Raw genomic sequence first — 21,747 nt, 5'->3', positions numbered from 1 at the left:
GGTACTTTTATGAGATGTTAAAGCTACATCAGAGACTTTATAACTACTCCTGTTAGATGTTAAAGCTACATCACAGACTTTAAAGCCACTCTTGTGAGATGTTAAAGCTACTTCTGCAAAATGTTAAAGCTACATCAGAGACTTTATAACTACTCCTGTTAGATGTTAAAGCTACATCACAGACTTTAAAGCCACTCTTGTGAGATGTTAAAGCTACTTCTGCAAAATGTTAAAGCTACGTCAGAGACTTTAAAGTTGCTCCTGTGAGACGTTATAGCTTCTTTTGTGAGATGTTAAAGCTATGTCAGAGGCCTTAAAGCCACTCTTGTGAGGTGTTAAAGCTACTCCCGTGAGATGTTGAAACTGAACTTTAATGCATTAACCTTACTGTAATCCTAGTTATTAGTAAGTCTATACAGCACTGTTGCACAGAGTTTCTTGCTAAATACAGCACTTTTTTGTATTTGTGTAAAACAGAGTTTTAGTGAAAGTTAGCTGCTCTCAAGCTGTTTGTGAAGAGCACTCTTAGATCCCTCAGTACTTACCAAGTCTTTTTTCCGCTTATCATCATCATTAGCTTTAATTCGCACCCCCCCCCTTTTTTTTCTTTTCTTTTCTTTTTCCTTTTTTTCCCCCCTTTTTCCATTTGCCTCCCCCCTCCCAACTGCCTCTGTCATCTGCATAACACTGTAAACTTTGTATCTTTAAATGTCAAAGGTATGAATACCTGGCTGAAAAGACACAAAATATGGTCCTACCTTCAGCAATTAAATTCAGACACGCATCTTAAAAACAACCATGTTAACTATCTTAAAAAAAGCTGGGTTGGTCAAGTATTTCACTCACAGTTCAATGCCAAAGCCAGGGGAGCAGCTATCCTCATACATAAGAACATCCCTTTTCAAGTTAAGAAGGTCATTTCTGATGCACACGGTAGATTTGTCATTGTTTCAGGCCAGCTGTTTAACAGTGTTGTTACTTTAGTCAACGTTTATGCCCCAAACTATGATGACTGTAATTTTTTTACCAAATTATTTTCCACAGTACCTGGTGAAAACAACTCCAACTTGATAATAGGAGGCGACTTTAACTGTGTTCTCAACACTGTGCTAGACAGATCATCAACCAGAACCCAACCTCTCACTAAATCCGCAGAAGTCATCAATGATTTAATGCTTCAGAATGGTGTTTCGGATATCTGGAGATTTAAATTCAGCGATAAAAAAGCATTTTCATTCTTCTCCAATGTCCATCATACATACACACAAATTGATTATTTTCTGCTAGACAATAGATTACTTGGGAATGTTAACTCAACCCACTTCTCATTGTTGACGAAGACTTTGTTAAACATCTTTCCTCTCAAATTTCTTTCTTTCTTGAAACCAACACCGCCCCAGAAATTTTTCATGCAACACTGTGGGAGACCCTTAAGGCTTATCTTCGTGGACAAATAATTGAATACGCCTCCAGAGCCAAAAAAAGCGAGGAACTCCAAACAGCTATCGATTTCCCAAACGATAGCTGAAATTGATAGCCAATACTCATCTTCTCCGTGCCCAACACTATTTAAAGAAAGACTGCGACTACAAACAGAACATGATTTACTTTCCGCAGATAAAGCCACTTATCTACTTTTAAAAGCCCAATCCAATATATACGACTCAGGTGACAAGGCTAGTAAGCTACTAGCTCAACAAGCTCGTCAAGCTCAATCCTCTCGCCTTATCACTAAAATTAACAGTAAAGCAGGTGAAACAATTACAGACCATAAAGAAATAAATAAGACTTTTAAACTGTATTACAGTAATTTATACAGCTCAGAATGTGACAATAATCTCATGCATCTCAATAACTTTTTTGATAACCTTACCCTCCCTTCAGTCACAGCGGCACAAAACTCTTTACTGAACGGTGAAATTTTAGATGCAGAGATTTTAGAAGCAATCAAATCTCTGAAATGTAACAAAACACCTGGCCCAGATGGCTATATATCTGAATTTTATAAAAAATTTGCCCTCATGTTGTGCCCCTTGCTCCGAAACATGTTCAATGAATCCTTGTCATCTGGATATCTTCCACCAACTTTGAGACAAGCTGCAATAACACTTTTGCTAAAAGGCGGGAAAGATCCTCTCCAGTGCGTTTCCTACCGCCCTATCTCTCTACTGAATGTGGACTACAAAATTTTATCCACGGTTCTTGCTGCAAGACTAGAGAAGGTTATCCCACAAATAATTTCGACAGATCAAACAGGCTTTATCCAGAATAGGCACTCAAGTTCAAATCTCAGAAGACTGTTTAACATTATTTACTCCTCTCCATCACACTTGCCAGAAATGGTACTTTCTCTTGACGCTGAAAAAGCGTTCGATCGAGCGGAGTGGCAATATTTATTTCTGACACTAAAAAGATTTGGATTTGAAGATTCTTTTATCTCCTGGATAAAACTCCTGTATTTTCACCCGCTATCTGCAGTAATTACTAACGGGATACAATCTGAATACTTCCTACTCGGCAGAGGCACACGTCAGGGCTGTAATCTTTCCCCTCTACTCTTTGCCGTTGCGGTTGAACCTTTAGCCATCGCTCTCTGGCTATAAAATCAACTTTGATAAAAGTGAAATGTTCCCCCTTAACCAATCAGCCTCTTTAACACCTGTGTCAAATTTCCCGTTTAGAGTTGTTAACAAAGGATTCAGATACCTTGGAGTTGAGATTACATCAACTTTTTCAAGCCTTTTTACCAAGAATTTGGGTATTTTATTTGAGAAATGTAAAAAAGATATGGATAGATGGTCAAACCTCCCACTATCAATAACTGGCCAAATTAATCTAATTAAGATGATTGTGTTACCAAAATTTTTGTATTTCTTTCAAAATATTCCCATTCTGATAAAGAAAACTTTTTTCAACTCGCTGGAGAGGAGCATTTTATCATTTATCTGGAATGGTAATCCACACAGAATTAAAAAAAAGAGCACTTCAAAGACCTAAAAAACTTGCTGGACTTGCCCTCCCCAATTTTATCTATTATTATTGGGCATGTAATATTAAAGCAATGCTGCATTGGATTGAGAAGGACACACCTGGTAAATGTGAGAGCTGGGTCCAAATAGAACACACTTGTAGTCCATACAATCTGGGCTCTGTACTTGGTTCTCAAAGGGCGTTCATTCTGTCTCTAGCCTTTATGTAGATGGAAAATTTGGGTCCTTTGCTCAGCTTTCCCAGATGTTTGATTTACCTAAAACTCAATTTTTTCGGTATCTCCAAGTCAGACATTTTGTACAGAAAAATATTCCCTCCTTTCCTAATTTTCCAGCATACAATGAATTTGACCATATTCTCTCGCTTTCTCCGTATTGCGGAGGTCTAATCTCTACTCTTTATAAAACAATATGTGAGATTGCCCCTTACACACTCCAAGAAACTAGGAGACTCTGGGGAGCTGACAGATGGCCAGTGGGAGGCAATTCTTAACTTAATTAATACCTCTTCCCCTTGTGCTATAGGCACAGCTTGATACAACTCAAAATTGTCTTGAGGGTACACTTGACCAAGGCAAGGCTGGCAAAAATGTTCTCAAACGTAGACCCATCTTGTCCTCGCTGCAAAGGCCAACCAGCTGATTATTTACATATGTTCTGGTCTTGTCCTAAACTCAGTACTTTTTGGGTCAACATTTTTAGTGCTTATTCAACAATGTTTAAAAAAACATGATGCCTAATGTCATGACTGCTTTATTCGGACTCAGACCTGAAACCTGCCCTCTTGAGAGTAAAGCTGCTGTGATCATAGCATTTTCCTCCTTAATTGCCAGACGTCTCATTCTCCTGTCTTGGAAGAATCAAACACCCCCAAACTTTACTAGATGGATTAGAGACACCATGCATTTCCTTAAACTTGAGAAAATTAGATATACTCTTAAAGGTTCCTTGCAAAGATTTAGAAAGACCTGGACTCCCTTTTTAGAATTTTATGAGAGTTTACAAGAACCACTGAATAAGGATAAATAATTTCAGATTCATTTAATTAAAAAAATAATAATAACATAACAAACATATATAAATTACATTTCTGATTGGGTGTCCAATGAAATGATCCACCTCCAGAATTAAAATTCGCTTTTCTACGAAGTGGATTTTCATTAGTGGAATCTGGCGGTTTGTCACATGCAGGGGGTAAATTCTAATTCCAATTATCCAGTTTTAGTCACTTGTTGCAATCTAATTGCTAATTTTGTTTAAAAAATGCATATTAATCCCTAGCTTCTAGTTTTGTCATAAGGTGCAATTGATTCCAATGTAGCTAAACGAAGTACTACCACCTACTACAAATAAACAATATAAATCACTAATCCAAGTTAATAGTTAACGTCTATGTGTTACAATTAATAAATACCATATGCAAATTATTTCAACTTTAGCATCTGACAGCTGCATGCCAATTAGCATTATCAAGTACTGCGCATAAATCACTAATGCTTTCATGGAATGACTATAGCCTTAATTATTACCTCCACCAAGGAGGTTATGTTTTTGCCATTGTTTGTTGGTCTGTATGTCTATCTGTTAGCAAGTTTAGGGATGGATTTCGATCATTTTCAGGACTGGTAGGATATGGCCTATTATTGGTCCTTACCAATCCATTACATTTTGGTGCAAGTTTGGATCCCGGGGGAAGTGAGTGTCCTTAGCGGAGGTTTTTTTTGTATTCCAAGTTGCTGTCTTTCTGATGGAGCACATGACCTTGACAGACTTCAAAGAGGAGCCTGATTCACCAGTGAGTACAAACACAAACACACACACACACACACACACACTTTACAAAAGTTTTAAAGATGTCACATTGAACAGAGTAGAACATGATATATATTTCTATCCATGGGTTATCAGGACACTCAACTCCCACGTGAGCCACTAACGTTTCGTCCGCTTTTTTTTTACCCCAATAACGTGCAATAATTAATCTTAGCATATGCAATATTATCCAACATGTGCAATATATTTACTACATCACTCTGAATTTATTAATTGACATCATCCGCAGTCATGACTTGAGTGTTTTTATTTAAGTGTTCTTATTTATTCTTGTTTTTTATCTGTTTATTCTTGTTATCCCTAATGCACCTTCAGTTGTAGCACTCTCATTTTCATTGTATAGGTGACTGTGCAATGACTAAAGGCTATCTTGATCTTTTGATCTTGATCTTGATTTCAACTAAAATCCATTTTTACTGTTCAGATTGAGGCTGCCCCCCTTTGTGTTTGCACCTTAAGATCAAAGAAATCCTGAAAGAGTCTGTGGAGCTGGCTACAGCAGCAAAGGAGCTGAATCTGACATTGGAGAACATCCATGGCAGGCTGAGGAAGCTGAGTTTGCAGCTGTCAGACTTCTACCGGAAGGACAGCTGGAGTTGAGGTACTGCAGAGAAAATGACACAGCATATTACACATTAGACTAACATTACCTATATTACTTTACAATGTAATGTCCAAACCGTAATCCCCCCCAATGTAGCATCACAACTCATTGCAAATACTGCTTAGAAATCTCTAATGTAATCACTAGCATAACTCATTTTCCCAAATTCTTCGATGCTGATGCTAATTCCAAAAAAGAAAATGTGAAAATATGGCACTTTTGCAAATTAGCAACTTGGTCCAAATAGGGTATGTTCATCACTAAATTCCAAATTTACAATCCTACGTAATAGTTGAAATATGGCATCCGACGCTCTATCATGAGTAAGGGTGCGTGCATACAGACTGCTAATTCTTCCAAGTAATATCTAATTACTAACTATTCCAAGTAGTAAATACAATTCTCTAAACATTCCATTTAAACATCAAATGGATATTTGTTTCAAATAGTCAATATAAATAGCTAATTATTACTAATTTAGCATCTGCGTTAATTGCCAACATTGTAGCATTACCAGAGCTGTACTGCCAAGCCTAGTAGAATGGGGTTAGCATGTAGCTTTAGCATAATAAGCAGTGAATACCGTTCTCTTATTACTCACAGTTTAGCATACAAGATAATTATAAACATTGTAGCTGCCTACTAGTGGGGTAAGCATTCATTCATTTTTTTTGTTATGAGTTTATTTGACAGGGACAATGCATGTAGACATTGTTACATCTAATTAAAGAGAAAAAGATGCAGTGCTTGTAGCCACGGCTAATTTGCATTCCAATTAGTAAATATGATTCTCAAATTATTCTGAGTTCAGTATCAACTGCCTATTTGTTTCAAATAGTCCATACGAATTGCAAATCATTTCAAGCTTAGCACCTACGCTAATTGTAAATATTGTTGTGGCAGTGGCAATATCATATGGTAAAATGGACTGCATTTATATAGCAAATTTTTTAGTGCTTTACAACAAAAGTCAACATTTACACATTCACACACTAAAAGCATGTGGCTTCTCTACAAATTGCCAACTTGCTCATCAGGAAATCATACACACCAATTGATTACTAAACAACACACTCTACTTCCTGAGCTCAATTCCCCTCATATCTTACATTTCCCATCAAGTCTACTTTTAGGAATCCAAATTAACTCCAACTAGCTAAATAATTACTTTGACCAAGAATTATATCTAATGCCCCTTTATGTGTCTTGGTCCTTTGAGAAGCAGGAGACAATTGAAGAGGAGCTAGGCCAAACAGTAAGAACACACATATGCAGAAACACAGACACAGACACAGACAGACAGACACACACACACACACACACACACACACACACACACACATTGAGCTTAACAATGCAAGCAATTCACCCATTTATACACACATTCATACACTGGTGCCGCTGGTGTGAAAGGGCCTACTGTGTAAAATGCCAACTGCTCATAAGGAACAATAAATCTTTTGCTTCCCCATTTAGCAATGCCAGGGAAGACAACCATCTGCCCCCTATGCCTGGTGCCATATGTATCAGTGTGCCAGCACTGCTTAAAACTACACCAAATATATAACAGGAAGGAGCTACGGCTGGTCATGAGTTATGCCTCTGGCATGAAAGTCCCCTTCATTGTAGGGTCTGGTCATTGCATATGACCAGACATGGTCCATAAATGTGTATTTCCTGTTCAGTAGTTCTTGTGTTTTTGATATTTGAAGTTTCTTCTGTTTGTTTTTAATGAATGTGCATGAGGAAATCAAAGTTAGTGCCTTATTAAATTTAAATTTTGATGTACCAAGTAGATTGGAAATGTATGTGTTTAGTGTTGTATGTTAACATTCTTGTCCTGAATTGCTGATGCTATTGCAGTGGGAGCATTACAAGGGCATAGTAAAGGCTGCCAAGCAACGGGCAGTGGTCAGCAAACTTGACCTGGACAAGCTGAGTAGCAGCAGTGAGGATGAGGAAGAGCAGCAGGAGGAAGAGAGGACCTCCAGCAACAATCCAGGGTCCAGTGCTTCAGTCTCATCTCCTGCCAGGCAGTGTGGGCAGTGTGGTCACCTCAAGCAAAAGGTCCGTCACTTGGAATCACTCCTTCACTCTCCTATCACTACACAGACGCCTCGACCAACTCCTCCGCTAACTTCCCCGGACACAACCACACCCTCTCGTAAGAAGTACGAAAGGGTCAGGGCAAAGTTCAAAGGGCCAACCCCTCAACTAGGTATGCAAAATGTGACTCACTTATTCTGATTATCAGAATAATATGCAAATCTGCCACTTGTTACCCCCTTGCTCTTTCAGTGTGTGTACTAGTTCAGCTTTAGCAACATTGTCACCAATATGTAAATACAATGCCACTAATTGTCACTGTTGTGCTTCTCTTCATGGTTTACAGAGAACGTCCTTAACATGTGGATGAAGCACATCACGGGCTCTAACAAACGACAGGAGGGGAATGCCAGACAGCGTCTCACCCATGTCCGGAATTGGCTAATATTCATGGCTGACGGTGGAATTCCTGCCGTGTCCTTGCCTTTCCTGCAAAACAAAGAAAGACTGATTGAGTAAATAATCCACATTATGATCTAATGACATGAACGAAATCCAAATGACTAACCCTTCCAATTTTTACAGTTTAATTGTATGATCTAATAACATGTACAAATTCCAAATGATTAACCCTTCCAATTTTTGCATTATAAGCTAGACTGGACTGGAAATCTAACACTGACGCTGTGTACAAGAAGGGGATGAGCAGACTCTACTTCCTGAGGAAGCTACGATCCTTCAACATGTGCAGCAAGATGTTGGAGATCTTCTACCAGTCTGTTGTCTCCAGCGCCATCTTCTTCACTGCTGTTTGTTGGGGTAGCAGCATCAGAGCCAGTGACACCAACAGACTTAATAAAATCAGTAAGAAAGCTGGCTCTGTGGTGGGTTTCAGGCTGGAGACCGTGGAGACTGTGGTGGAGAGGAGGACACTTAAAAAACTGCTCGCCATCATGAACAATGCTGAGCACCCCCTCCACCGCACACTGGACCGACAGCGGAGCACCTTCTCCAACAGACTGATTCAGCTTCGCTGTCGAAAGGACAGATACAGGAAATCTTTCCTGCCACAAGCCATCCACCTGTACAATAACTCACCTCTGTCTGCTCTTTAAACTCTGGTCTTAGCTCCATGTCACTCTACACTGCTGACTTTATTTTTATTTATTCAGATACTGTTCCGCACTTTACACTTGTATATATGTATATATGTATAGTCTCTTAGTTTTTAGTTTTTTTAAGCGTATTCTTTTATATTCTATTAATATTGTTTGCTCTTTATTCTCTTTGTTCTTACTGCATGGTGCTGCTACACCCAATTTCTCAGTTTTGAAATCAATAAAGTATATCTATCTATCTATCTATCTATCTATCTATCTATCTATCTATCTATCTATCTATCTATCTATCATGAGTATACCTTTGAAATCCAAATGACTAATCCTTTCTAAAGTTGCATCATAGTCACTAACAGTGCATATCTAGAGCTGCACATTGAGACGTGTGTATTGTGTTTATTTGATCTGCCAATTAGATGGGTTAACAGTCTCAAGAAGAATCATGCAGTGACCACCCAGCTGATCAACATTGGCAATGTCTGCAGCTTCTTGAAGTTCCTGTTTGAAGCTGAGCTGCCACAGGTCAAAGTTCCCAAGAAGCATCTCCATGGAACTTTATTCTCCCTTCAGACCTTGGCCAAAACAGCCCGGAAGGAGCTTCAGACGCACCGCCAAGCTGTACGCCTGAAAAAATCCAGTAGGTTCCACAATTTCGTGTTGTCATAGATTGTCATGTATTGCTGGTGAAATGCATAACTTAGATATGTTAAACAATTTTGTATGATTGTCTTTCAGGCAGCTTTGTCAACCCTGCTAACATCACTGCCTTCCTCAAGGCGGTGATGTTAGCACAAGGAGATACCGCTAGCTCTATGTAAGTATGTAAGACCTGCATTTATGTTAGAAAGAGAATTACCCAGACCTACTCTATATGGAAACTGCCCCCAAATAACGCAAGTTATGGTTTGGTACTATATACATCAAATAGACTTGACAACATCCTTTCACTTTACAGGCACCCTTGATAGAGAGAAGAGCAGGGAGGTGCTTGAGCATGTGTATGGTTTACTGAGTGGGCTAATTGCATGCATTACTGGCCATAGGAGGGGGGTCAGCACCAATCTCATGGTGGAGGAGTTTGCCCTGGCAGAGGTGGATGAGTTGGAACGGAGGATAATACGGGTAGGGGAATGCATCAAGGTTCAGCACATACAGTATTTACCTTTTCATATATTGAATGTATACTGCTGAATAGTTCCAATATAGCCTCTAACTTGCTTTACATTCCATGCATGGATTATAACTGCCTATGGAATGCTTCTAAATACAGCATTTCCACAGGAAACACGGACATGTGTCAGTGTTTCCTTATTTCTTTCGCAGGTAAAAGAACACAAAACCAAAGAGACCTTTGGTCATGCCCTGGTTCCACTCATGAAGATTGAGTACATGTGGTTTTACCGTCTCATATACAACCGGCTCAACTATCCTTGCGGCAAGTCCGAACTGGTGTTTTCCAACAGCAATGGTGGCCCCTTCAACGACATACTCACGGCTTTTCAGAACTGCTGGGAGTCGTTTGGTCTTCCAGGGAGGCCAACGTTCTCCCTGATATGAAGCAGCATAAGCACATGTGTAAGACTTTTTCATTTTCATCCGATATGAATAAAAAGTGTGCACAACTTTATTTTTGCACAATTATTTATGTTTTTTGTGATCTTTTCATTTTTTGTAGGTTGGGCGGAGCTTTGAGGACAGAAAGAAGGGAATGTCCGCAGGCTGATGTGCCACTCGACAGCCATAGCGGAGAAATTCTATGAGGCTGACCTTGGCTTCAGTGAAGCTTTCCGGACACGAGAAGACACAGCCGCTGCACTTGCAAACACCTTCAAGAACAGGTGCAAGATCTACAAGAACACACAGGGAAAGAAAACAGACATCATTGACAAAGACAACAGTGTTTCCCAGAGTACGAAGGGAGGAGAGGAAGCAGACAAAGGCAAGAAGTTTGCTGCGAAGGAGACAGGACACAAGGAGGATGGAGTGCTGTGTGATAGTCAATAGTCACAAGCAAGGGTGTAGCACAGGGCAAAGGAAAGAAGATGACAAAGAGGAACAGACAAGACAGTGACAGTGACTATACAGAGACTTTTGACAGCAATAGCTAAGAGGAAGACAAGGAAGTAGAAAAGGGCAAAAAGCATGTTGTGAAGGGGGTGGCAGTGCAGCATTACAATCACATGACAAGCAAGGGCATAACAAAGGGCAGAGGAAAGAAGATGACAAAGAGGGGGAGAGAAGACGGTGACAGTGACTACACAGAGAGTGGTGACAGCAATATCTCACAGGAAGAGGAGGAAGGAAGTTGTGAAGGCAGCCAGAGTGCTGAGTGTCAGTCGAACGGTGACGAGCAAGGATAAAACACAGGTCAAAAGAAAGAAAATGTCAAAGAGGCGTATACAAGTCAGTGACAGTGACTACACAGAAAGCGGGGACAGCAAAAGCTCAGAGGAAGAGGAGGAAGCAGACAAGGGCAAGAAGCATGTTGTGAAGGGAGCCAGAATGCAGAGTGACAGTCAAACAGTAACAAACAAGGGCATAGTACAGGATAAAAGAAAGAAGATGACAAAGAAGCATGGACTAGACAGTGACAGCGACTACACAGAGAGTGGTGACAGCAAAAGCTCAGAGGAAGAAGGTGAAGGAGATGAGGTGCATGTGCAGCAGGAAAGTGAAATGGAAGTCACTCAGGGCGCAACAGAGGAGAAAGGAAAGACAGGCAAGCAGGATGAAATTAGGGCGTCAGGAAGCCAAGGGTACCAAATTGGGAAGGAAAGAAGGTCCACACAAATAGACAGTGACGAGGGCAGTAATGGAAGAAAGAAAAGGGTGAGACAAGACAAAGATAATGACACAGAGAGACCAGATGAGAAAGTGATCGAGATTACCTCATCCTCTGAGGAGATAGAAGATGTGAGAAAGACAACAGGGGAACCAGTTCAACAGACAGTGAAACATGACAAGGCCAAAAAATGTCCTAGGTTGTCCTGCACCTCAGTGAAGTCTCCAAGGAAGAGGAATTATTTGAGCAAAAGCCCCAGGGCCAAGTACAGTTACCTTCAAAGGAAGGGAAATGGATCTCCGATTAAGAAACTGAGAAACTCCAGGGGGCAAGGGTGAATACCAAGGCTTTGGACGAACTGAAAAGACAGAGAGAGGGAAGAGCAAGAAAAGGCCTTTTCTTCAGGAACCACAGCAATTGACTGGAGGGCCTGAAAAACACGAAGAGAAAAACCTGACAGAAATGACAGCAGAAGACATGACAAAAAAACAAAAACAAGATTCACACCAGGCTGAAGTGAAGGCAGGGAACCAAGAGAAACATCCTATGGATAATACAGTACTGGAGAAAGACAGAAAAGTAGATTCAGAAGATGGTGCTGCACAAGCAGGAGACCCAGAAGACAATGAATTACAGAGTAGAGACAGAGAAGGAGATCCAGAAGATGGTCCAGCACAAACAGAAGACAGAGAAGGACATCCAGAAGACGGAGCAGTACAGGCAGACGACCAAAAAGGGGAACCAGTAGACTGTGCAGAACAGGCAGGAGACAGAGAAGGAGATCCAGAAGATGGAGCAGAACAGGCAGGAGACAGAGAAGGAGATCCAGAAGATGGAGCAGAACAGGCAGGAGAAAGAGATGGAGATCCAGAAAGCAGAGCAGTACAGGCAGGAGACAGAGAAGGAGATCCAGACAACAGAGCGGGACAGACAGGAGACCAAGAAAGAGATCCAGAAGATTTTGCAGAACAAGCAGGAGACAGAGAAGGAGATCTAGGAAATGGCACAGAACAGATAGGGAACCGAGAAGGAGATTCAGAGGATGGTGCAGTACAGACAGGGGACAGTAAAGGAGGTCCAGAAGATGGTGCAGTACAGGCAAGAGAGAGTGATACAGAAACCTTGTTTTAAACTGCCAAGACAGTCTATTCTGCTCAGTGCAGAAACCAAGAGAAGTTCCCTGGTTACCAAAAAAAGTCCCTCTGCCACCAAAAAAGTTTTGGGAAAGTACCAACCCTTAATGAAAAGGGGCCTGAAAAGGCAAAAAAGGGTCCAAGAATACTTCAGCCCCCCGCAACTTAGGGTGAGAAAGGAAAAGGAACAACTGAAAGGAAAGTAAATTACTTTAAAAATGAAAAGAAAAAAGTCCAGAAATTCCAGACTTGTTTTGTTAAAGCTTTAATTCAAGTTTCATTTAACAGCTTTAAAAAATACAATAAACTTTAATAAAGTGAATTTATTTTATAGTTCAAAACATAATTTTTGTTAATAATGTTCATATGTTCATGTTCATTTTAATATTCCAATAAAGGCTTCTGGAAAGTCAGTGTTTGACAGAATTATTTCTTCTATAGTGGTAAGTTGAAAATCATTGGTAACCATACCAAAGTTTGTATATGATATTGCAAGAACTAACATAATTTTCAAAGGTGGGATGTTCCAATTGTGTTTAATAACAAATGGCACAAATTTGGGTGGGTATTCCAAAAGAGCAATTTTTTTTACTTATATGTTGTTTAAAAAAAAAAAAAATCCTACACATTTCTAATTGGTTGCTTTTTATCCAATACGAAATGAGCATGTGTGGAGTATAAATAAACCTTTCACATTGTAATTGCCTTCACTACAAATGTATCACACAAGACAGCATAACATTGGTAAGTTTTATTTACTTAATTAAAATCTTAAACTAAATTCCTTATTCTTATTCCAAGGATGAAAAATAAATAATTAATTCCTCCAAATGTGTCATTATATACAGTAATGCTTCCAAGTTTAGCTTACAGTTATCTTTTCCTAATATTGAATATAGATTGCTAATACTTTCAACCTCAGTACACAAGTTTATAAAACCAAATATCATCCTAATAGTGAATCTTAATGACTAATGTGTCCAAGGAGAGCATATCAAGCTACTATATTCCTAATACTGAATGTAAATGACTAACGTCTCCAAGAAAAGCATCTCAAGGTATTATATTCCAATTGCTAAATGTGCCCAAGGAGAGGATCCCAGTCTACTCTATTTCTTTCTTTGAATCCGATTCACTAATGCCTCCATGGATAGCATCCCAAAGTACTATATCATCCAAGGATAGCATCCCAAGGTAATTTGATCCAAGGAATGTATGTATTGCACGTTAAAATAAATGGCCTTTTCCTTTGATCAAGGAGATTTTTCAGAGAGGGCTAATGGATTGCCCAGGAGCACTACACTCGACGCCCAAGAAGCCAAGTAGTGTGGAATCAGAATCTGATGAGAGTGTATGTTGAAATAATTTCATTTTGTGGTTATATGTATGAATTGTGCTGTTGGTACCTGCTTAGTTTTATTGGTGCATGTATTTCTAGTTTTCTTCAGCTTCAGACTGTTCGGATTATTGGACTTGTGAGGAAATGAATGAGGAGCCCAGCTCACCAGTAAGTACGGGTGATATAATGCAAACTTTATAGCATTAGATTTTTCATTTTGCAATGACCTCAAATGGTTCTGAATACGTAAAAACACTAAATAAAAATCAATAACTCTTGTAAAACATCAATTTAATTGTATCATTAACATAATTTTTTTTTGTTTTGCAACGTGCCTGTATGTTGAGATAATTTTATGGTTACATGTGTGAATGGTGTTGTTGGTACTAGCTTAGTTGTAGGCTGTAGCTTAGTTGGATGTGTTTTTAATTGGTCCATGTGTTTGTAGTTTTCCTCAGACTCACATTGCTCTTATTGTTGCAATTGTCAGGAAGTGATAGAGAGACCAAGCTCACCAGTGAGTACACATTATACAATGTATCCACACACACAAAGAAACACACAGACACATTACTGTAACAAAACTTTAATTATTTTCTTTCAACTTTATTTTTTGTTTTCCAATGTGGCTGTACATTGAAATAAATTTTTGAAATAATTTTTTGGTTACATGTGCGAATTGTGTTAGCTGCCTGCTTAGTTACACACACAGGTTGGATGTTCATTTTGTTCATGTATTTCTAGTTTTCAGATTCACACTGTACTGATTGTTGCTGTTGTCAGGATGTGAAAGAGCATCGCACCGTTGAAGAGCACGGTATGTAAATCCCAAAATTCCCACTTTGTAAGTGCAACAACTTGAGATCACAACTTGAGATCACATTTTGTTACTGTGGTGTGCTGTATTTTAGACCCATCACATGTATTTGGTAAATGAATTACTTCTCAATCTACTCTAGCCAAGTGATGACGAGCCCCACCACCACTAGGCTGATAAAAATAAGGTTGGGCACCCACATTTACCTGTTCTACAATATCCATGACTATACATCTTTATAAACTTACTGACTGATTTGTGTGTTCTTTCTTTAGTGCTGCCGTGGAATGAGCAACATGAATAAGTGTCTCATCATTGTTTTACTGATAATAGCCATCCTGATGGCTGCTCTTATGGGCTATTGTTTGTTCATGCTGTTAACATGGTAAAAGTTCAATAAAGTTGCTGTTAACCACCCCCCCAGGGAGCTGGTTGAGAACACATAAAGGTAAGCTGTAATTACAAGAATCAAATCCAAATGACTAACCCTACCAACTTTTGCACTGTAATCACAAATTGTAATTACGAGGACAAAATCCAAATGTTTAATCCTTCCAATTGTCGCATTATAGTCAATAATCATGAACTTCCAAAAGTTGAATATAAATTACTAATGCTTTCAAGTTCAGCATACAGAGGTTACATATTCCAAATAACTAATACAAGTAAATACTCCTTCCAGGCTTTGAATTAAACTAGCTTGAATTCTTAAATTCAAATCGCTAATGCTTTATCATTCAAATATATTCCAAAAGTTGTATATATATTACTAAAGTTTTGAAGTTTAGCACACGAGTCACATTCCAACAAATGATAATGATATTGATAAATAAAAAATAACATCCTCTAAGTAAACTTTTTGTGTCTGACCTTTTCAGTATTTGAAAATATCTTTGGGGCTTTTAAATGGCTTGCGGAGGAGGAGCACGAGGAACAGCTGAGGAGAGTGTACCAGCTGTTGAGATAGATGTATGTAAAGATTATTTTGTGGTTAAGAGTATTCCAATTAATTGTATTTTCTTGCTTAGTGTTATGACAGACTTTTTTCATTTTGTACATATTTGCATAGGTAACCAAAAGTGTTATTTTTAAAATGTGGTAATGTTTTTCTAGGTCCCAGAGACCACAGAGAGAGTGTGATGCCTTTCGCTGTTCACAGCAAAATGTGGAGAATCGATGCTCAACATGTAGTAGACCTGATTTGTGGGTAAGTGTTCTTACAATATTAATGACTTAGTGTCGTTCTACCAGCAAACATGCTGACTGATTAGTGTTTTTTATGTAAGCAAAAGTATTGTACGTAAAATGTGGTAATGTTTTTCTAGGTCACTTCACAGAGAGAGTGTAATGCCTCTCCCAGTTCACAGCAAAATGTGGAGAATCAACGTTTGATGTGGAGTAGACCTGATTTGTGGGTAAGTGTTCAACAGTATTAAACGACTGAATGTTGTTATTACCAGCAAACATGCTGACTACTATGGACCGTGCAATGTTGATAAGTGTGTTGTCATTGTTTTAATGACAACAACCGTCCTGATGGCTGGCCTTATCTGCTACTTTTTCTTTCTGCTTCGTTAACATGGTAAAAGTTAAAGTAAAGTTGCTGTGAGACCCCATTATTTGTGAGTGTTTGATTTTAGAAGTGCAACCAACAGCATTCACAACTCGATACTGTAGGTGCTCATATACTGTTTTTTTGTGCGTAAGTGTTCTATAATATTAACAACTTGATGTTGTTATTACCAGCAAACACCCTGACTGATTGGTGTTGGGTTTTTTTTTTTTTGTTTGTTTGTTTTTGGTTTTTTTTTTAAATGCTGTTGTGGACCATGCAATATTGATGTGTGTTGTAAGTGTGGTGTAAACTTAAAATTGATATTCCAAATGAGCGGTCTGTAAAACTACAATTATTCCCAAAATACAATATGACAATCTCATTCAGGATTGGTTGCCCATGATCCAATGATGATGAGCTTCCATTAGGTTTATCATTACTGACAGAGAGCTGGTTGAGAACACACAACGGTAAGATCCAATTACAAAAATCGAATACAAATGACTTATCCTTCCAAATGTTGTACTGTAGTCAGAAATTGTAATTACAAGGAAAAAATGAAAATGTCTAATCCTTCCAATTATTGCATTTTAGTCACTATTCTTTCCATGTTTAGCTTTCAAAGTAATGTTTTCCAAATATAGAATATAAATTAGAAATCCTTCCAAGTCTACAATTAGTCTTTCAAAAGTTGAATATAAAGTACTAGTGATTTGGAATTCACCGCTGAAGGTAATAAGTTCAAAAGATTTAATTGTATTCACTAATGGTTCCATGTGTTTAATTCAACAAACTTTCCAAGTTTTTAATTTTAATTGCTAATGATTCCAAGTTTCTTGTCCAATTTAATATATTCCAAATGTTGAATATAAGTCACTATATTTTCCAGGTATGCATCTGAATGAAGAAATTCCTAATGGAGAATATAAATCTCTAATGCTTCCATGTATCACTTAAATATTATATTCCAAAAATGGTATGTAAATTACCCAAATTTTCAAGTTTAGCACACGAGTCACATTCCAACAATTGATAATGACATTAATAAATAGAAAATAACACTCTCACATTAAAGTGTTTTTCATCTGTTTTTTTCAGTGTTTCAAGGTATCTTTGAGGGTTTCTGATGGACTGTCCAGAAGACAAACTAGCAACAGCTCAGGAGAGTGCAAAATTACCTGAGAAGAATGTATGTAAAGATTATTTTGTGGTTAAGTTTATTTAAATGAATCATGTGCTTTTTCTTGCTTAGTGTTAATATTGACTTTTTAAAAAAATCTTTGTGCATATTGTCATATGTATCCAAAAGTGTTATTTGTAAAATTTGCAAATGTTTCCCTTGGTTTCATCAGAGAAACAATGCTTGTCCTGGATCTCAGGAGATTAAAGTTGAAATGACATAGCTTATTATGTCCCCCTTTCTTTTACCTGATTCAGATCCTCCTAAGTATGAAGATGCTACAGACAATACTGGAAAGGGTTCTCTTTCAGATGGGTTTCCAGGAAATGGATAAGCCACCATGTACTGTTAACATTGTAAGAAGTACCTACAATGCAGTGTTTTCTGTTGAGTTGTGCTTTTCTTTAGAGTTGTTTCCTAAATTTTAGTTATTACTGCATAATCACAACATGCTATCTCCAACCAGGCGGAAGAAAAGGAGGTGCAGCACCCACATCCATGTGTTGTGTTAAAAAATGCGGATGTAAGTGTTATAACTACTGATGTTTGTGACCATACATTGTGAGTTAAAATTATCCTAAAACTGATAATGTTCTCTTATTTTAGTGCTGCAGTGAGTCAAGGGACTTGCATGTGTGTTTCAGTGTTGGATGTACAAAGTTTTCCATTGTTATATTGTGTTTTGTTATCTTCCTGTTCTTTCATGAACATAATGTGAAAAGTCATGCAGTTGAGCTTATAAATAATTGAAATAGCTGATTTGGCTTTGTGAATAAGGCAAAGTAATACTAAATAGTAAAATTCCAGAATATGATCTACTTTGTAGTAATCACTGAAACTTAAAAAATAGTAATAGTTGAAATATTCCAAGAAATTGAGGTAGTTCCTATCAATGAATCCAAGTTGCAAGAAGATATAAATTTGTATTTAAGAATCCAAGATTCCAAGAATATGAAGTAGTTCATATTTGAAGTTTCAAGAACATGAACCAATTTGTGTTGAAGATTCCAAGATTCCAAGAATTTGAAGAACTTTCCAGTAATGAATCTAAGTTGCAAGAATGACATCCAAATGCAGTGAAATTCCATGGGTTGACTCCAAATTAAGTGAAGCATAAGGCAAAGAAGTGTAAATCAATGCAATTAAGAAAATATTGCAAACAGTGCATCTTGTGAAAAGTGTAAAATATCAAAATAGCAGTATGTAAAAAAATTACAAATTACAAATTCCAAAAAATGGAAAGAATACTCTAGATAATGAGGTGTTATGATTGACATTTCGAAGAAAGAGATCTGAGACTGCAAGTAGATCTGAAGAAACGCCCCCTATATCAAAGAGGGTACTGCAATTGTGAAGGCAAAAAGATACCCACTTTGATGATTTTTAAGTTGTGAGTGATAAGCATTACAGAAGTATAAAAAAAAATCTTGTGTGAGAGGTTAATGTGAATGACATGTTTGACAAAAGTTGTTTAGTTTTGTTGCAAGACTAAAGAGATATGATTTTTTAAAAACTGAATTTGAAATTCAAAAAAAAAAACCCAAAATGGCCAAAATAAGCATAAAAGCAACTAGCACTCCCTAATTAGGGTTAAAAATAACAAGTATGACATTTTAAAAGACAAAGAGCTGTTACAGTATTAAAATGTCTTTAGAAAGACAGTTAGTCACATTCATGTGAATGAAGCTCTTCCTTCACTCTTATGGGTGTAGAGTGACGGGTTTGAGCTGCATTCCCCTTTCGGACTCGGGGGGTTGGTCTCTCACGCAACCTTTGATTTAGTGCCCTGTCCCGAGGGGTTGATTGCAGAGCTATTGTTAAGAAAGAGACCTCATTGGGTGAATCGGAGGGGAAGACTCTGGGCTCCTCCACAGATGAACTGTCTGAGGGGTACCCAGCTCTTCCCCTCTTCTCTGAGACTATTGGAGAGTCAGAGGACAATTCTGATAGAGGCCTCTTGGCCTGCTGGGCATCGGGGAGGGTGGCATCCTCACTTACACCTTGTGACAAATCATTTTCTTCTTCTGTGTTTCTCCGCCCACTGCCTGAATTACCCCAACCTCCTCATCACTCTCCTCTGGTGGGGCAACTGCAGGTCCCTCCCCTTCTCCCGCCTCACCTGATCCCTGCTCTCCAATCACAGGATTTGGCGGGAGATTTGAATTTTCCAGCCCAGCTTCTTCAAGTAGCTCCCTAACTGTTTCGTGCTATCCGTCATTTTGTCCATTTTCGGCTTGTTTTGTCGCTTTCAGTTTGTTGGCGAAGGACTTAGGGCAGTCTCTGAAAAGGTGATTTGTCTCCCCACAGAGATTGCACCTTCTGCCATTGGTGCATTCTTCAAAAGTATGACCAATTTCTCTGCATGTTCCACATATAATCTGCTTACAAGCCTCAGCCAGGTGCCCATGCTCACCACACTTGCGGCAGAGCTTGGGCTGGCCCTGGTAATGAATGTAGCCCCTGTTTGTACCCAGAACTATCACAGATGGCAGATGTTTAAGGCCCTGGAAACCTTGAGGGTCCTGCCATTGTTGAATGGGGACCCTCCAGGCACAGTTCCAAATGCCATCTTCATCTCTCACCTTGGTAGCCTGACCTTTAACAGTGCAGTATCTACCCAACCACGAACAAATGTCTTCCGCATTCACCGTCTCATTGAACATTCTGACAATTACCATTTTAGAGGCATTGTCAGTCAGTTTCTCGACATCAAAAGCGGAGAACTGGGTCTTGGCATTTTCAAATCTTGTCCAGAAGTCTCGAAGCAGTACAGCAGAGTGAAAGCTTACATCAAATCCTTTGTTGAAAGGCAATGTCACGATACAGTTAATGTCGTCAGGCCGAAAGTTGAGAACTTTTTGAATTTGCTTCCTGAAGAAGTCAAGTCTCGACATCTCCAGGAGGTTTCCATCGATTTCTTTAAAACTGAATCGCACGCTGTGGTGCCTCCGTATGCCGGCATGGTAGGCCGATATGGTAGAGGCACCACGATTACTTAAAACTAACAAAAACTATGTAGAACTGTTAAGAAAAGTAAAAGCATGCCAAAAAACCAATCAATAAATAAATAAAACCTGTACTTATCCGCAGAGCAAATGTCATCTCCTGTGAAAATAGTCTTAGCAGTCTTAACCAAAACGCTGAGAAGCAATGACCCCCAAGCGCTTGTAGACCAGAGCATGTACAGCCCTCCGCACCGGAGCGGCCAAAGACCCTCGTGGTCCCAGTCATTACGCTCACGGTGAGCCTCGCTTGTGCCGCCTTCCAAATCCCACTGCCATAGTGCATAAAATGTTTACGTCGTCCGTATGCGAAATACATTTGGTAACGAGTCCCCCACTCCCCGGGACTGCCACCCCATTGATACGTTTGTCCCTTCACGTGATGCTAAAAGTTTACTAAAAAGTCTACAGTCCAAGTTTAAAAGAGCGATAGGTGTCCAGTTCTTCGAGTCTGTCTTGTCTTTGTCCTTGTGAAGTAGAGTCACTATCCCTGCTCTACGTTGTCAGTCAGTTTCCCAACATCAAGAGCGGAAACCCGGGTCTCTGCGTTTTCAAAACAGCACAACAGCAGAGCGAAAGCTAACATCAAATCCCTTGTTAAATGGCAACGTCACAATGCAGGTCACAGCCATTACCCTTCCCTTGCCCACGTTATCTCAGGGGGCAACACTCCTTCTCTCCCATGTACCTTGCTTCCAAACAATAGGGAACACTCTCTCTCTCTCTCTCTCTCTCTCTCTCTCTCTCTCTCGCCTGCACTTTTTGAGCACGCAACTTCTCTTTGCATCGGCACTGCCCCTTTCCCCCGCTCGCCACGGCCACGGCCATTCGAGACTGTGAGACAAACGAGCGGCCACGAGGGACACGGGCGAGGTGACCGCAGGATTTATTTCCGTTTATTTTTTTGGCCACGACTCCGGGCCTCCGGCGCCGGAGGCCGTTGCGTCGCATCTGTTTCCGGACGCAACGGCACCCGGGGCAGGGCGGGGCTTCGTTCAAATTGCTTTTTCCACAGGGCCTGAGAAGGGTGCACCGTTCCCGGCGGCGCTGCAATACCGGGTCGATGCGTGGAGCGAATGGGGCAAGCCCCTTGTTCGGCCCCTGCTGCCAAAAATCCGTTTAATATGTTGTCCCCGTATAGAGGACGTATCAGATATTAAACTGATAAGAACAGATTTTTTTTTTCTTTCTTTCGAAAAGTTTTATTAACAAAATCACAGAGACATTACAACACTTTTTCCTTTGTTTTTTTTTTTTTGTTTCTTTTTTTAAGACAGTTTTCCTTTAAAACAAGTGAATATAATCTTAAGACAACCCTCTTCAGAGGTAAGACAGATACACTTGTCAC

The 21,747-nt window shown here is 39.3% G+C and overlaps 1 non-coding gene across 1 annotated transcript; it reads right to left on the bottom strand.

The window, feature by feature from the left end:
• Positions 1–21,421: 21,421 nt before the first annotated feature.
• Positions 21,422–21,603, bottom strand: LOC121965966 (U2 spliceosomal RNA). Its single transcript, XR_006107541.2, has one exon. It is a non-coding gene; the product is annotated as a U2 spliceosomal RNA (small nuclear RNA).
• Between the last annotated feature and the right edge of the window lie 144 nt (positions 21,604–21,747).

This window comes from Plectropomus leopardus, chromosome 12 (assembly GCF_026936395.1).
Source record: "Plectropomus leopardus strain MGB_pleo_1.0 chromosome 12, ASM2693639v1, whole genome shotgun sequence".
Classification (NCBI taxonomy): domain Eukaryota; kingdom Metazoa; phylum Chordata; class Actinopteri; order Perciformes; family Serranidae; genus Plectropomus; species Plectropomus leopardus.
This window is presented reverse-complemented; position numbering and strand designations above follow the sequence as displayed.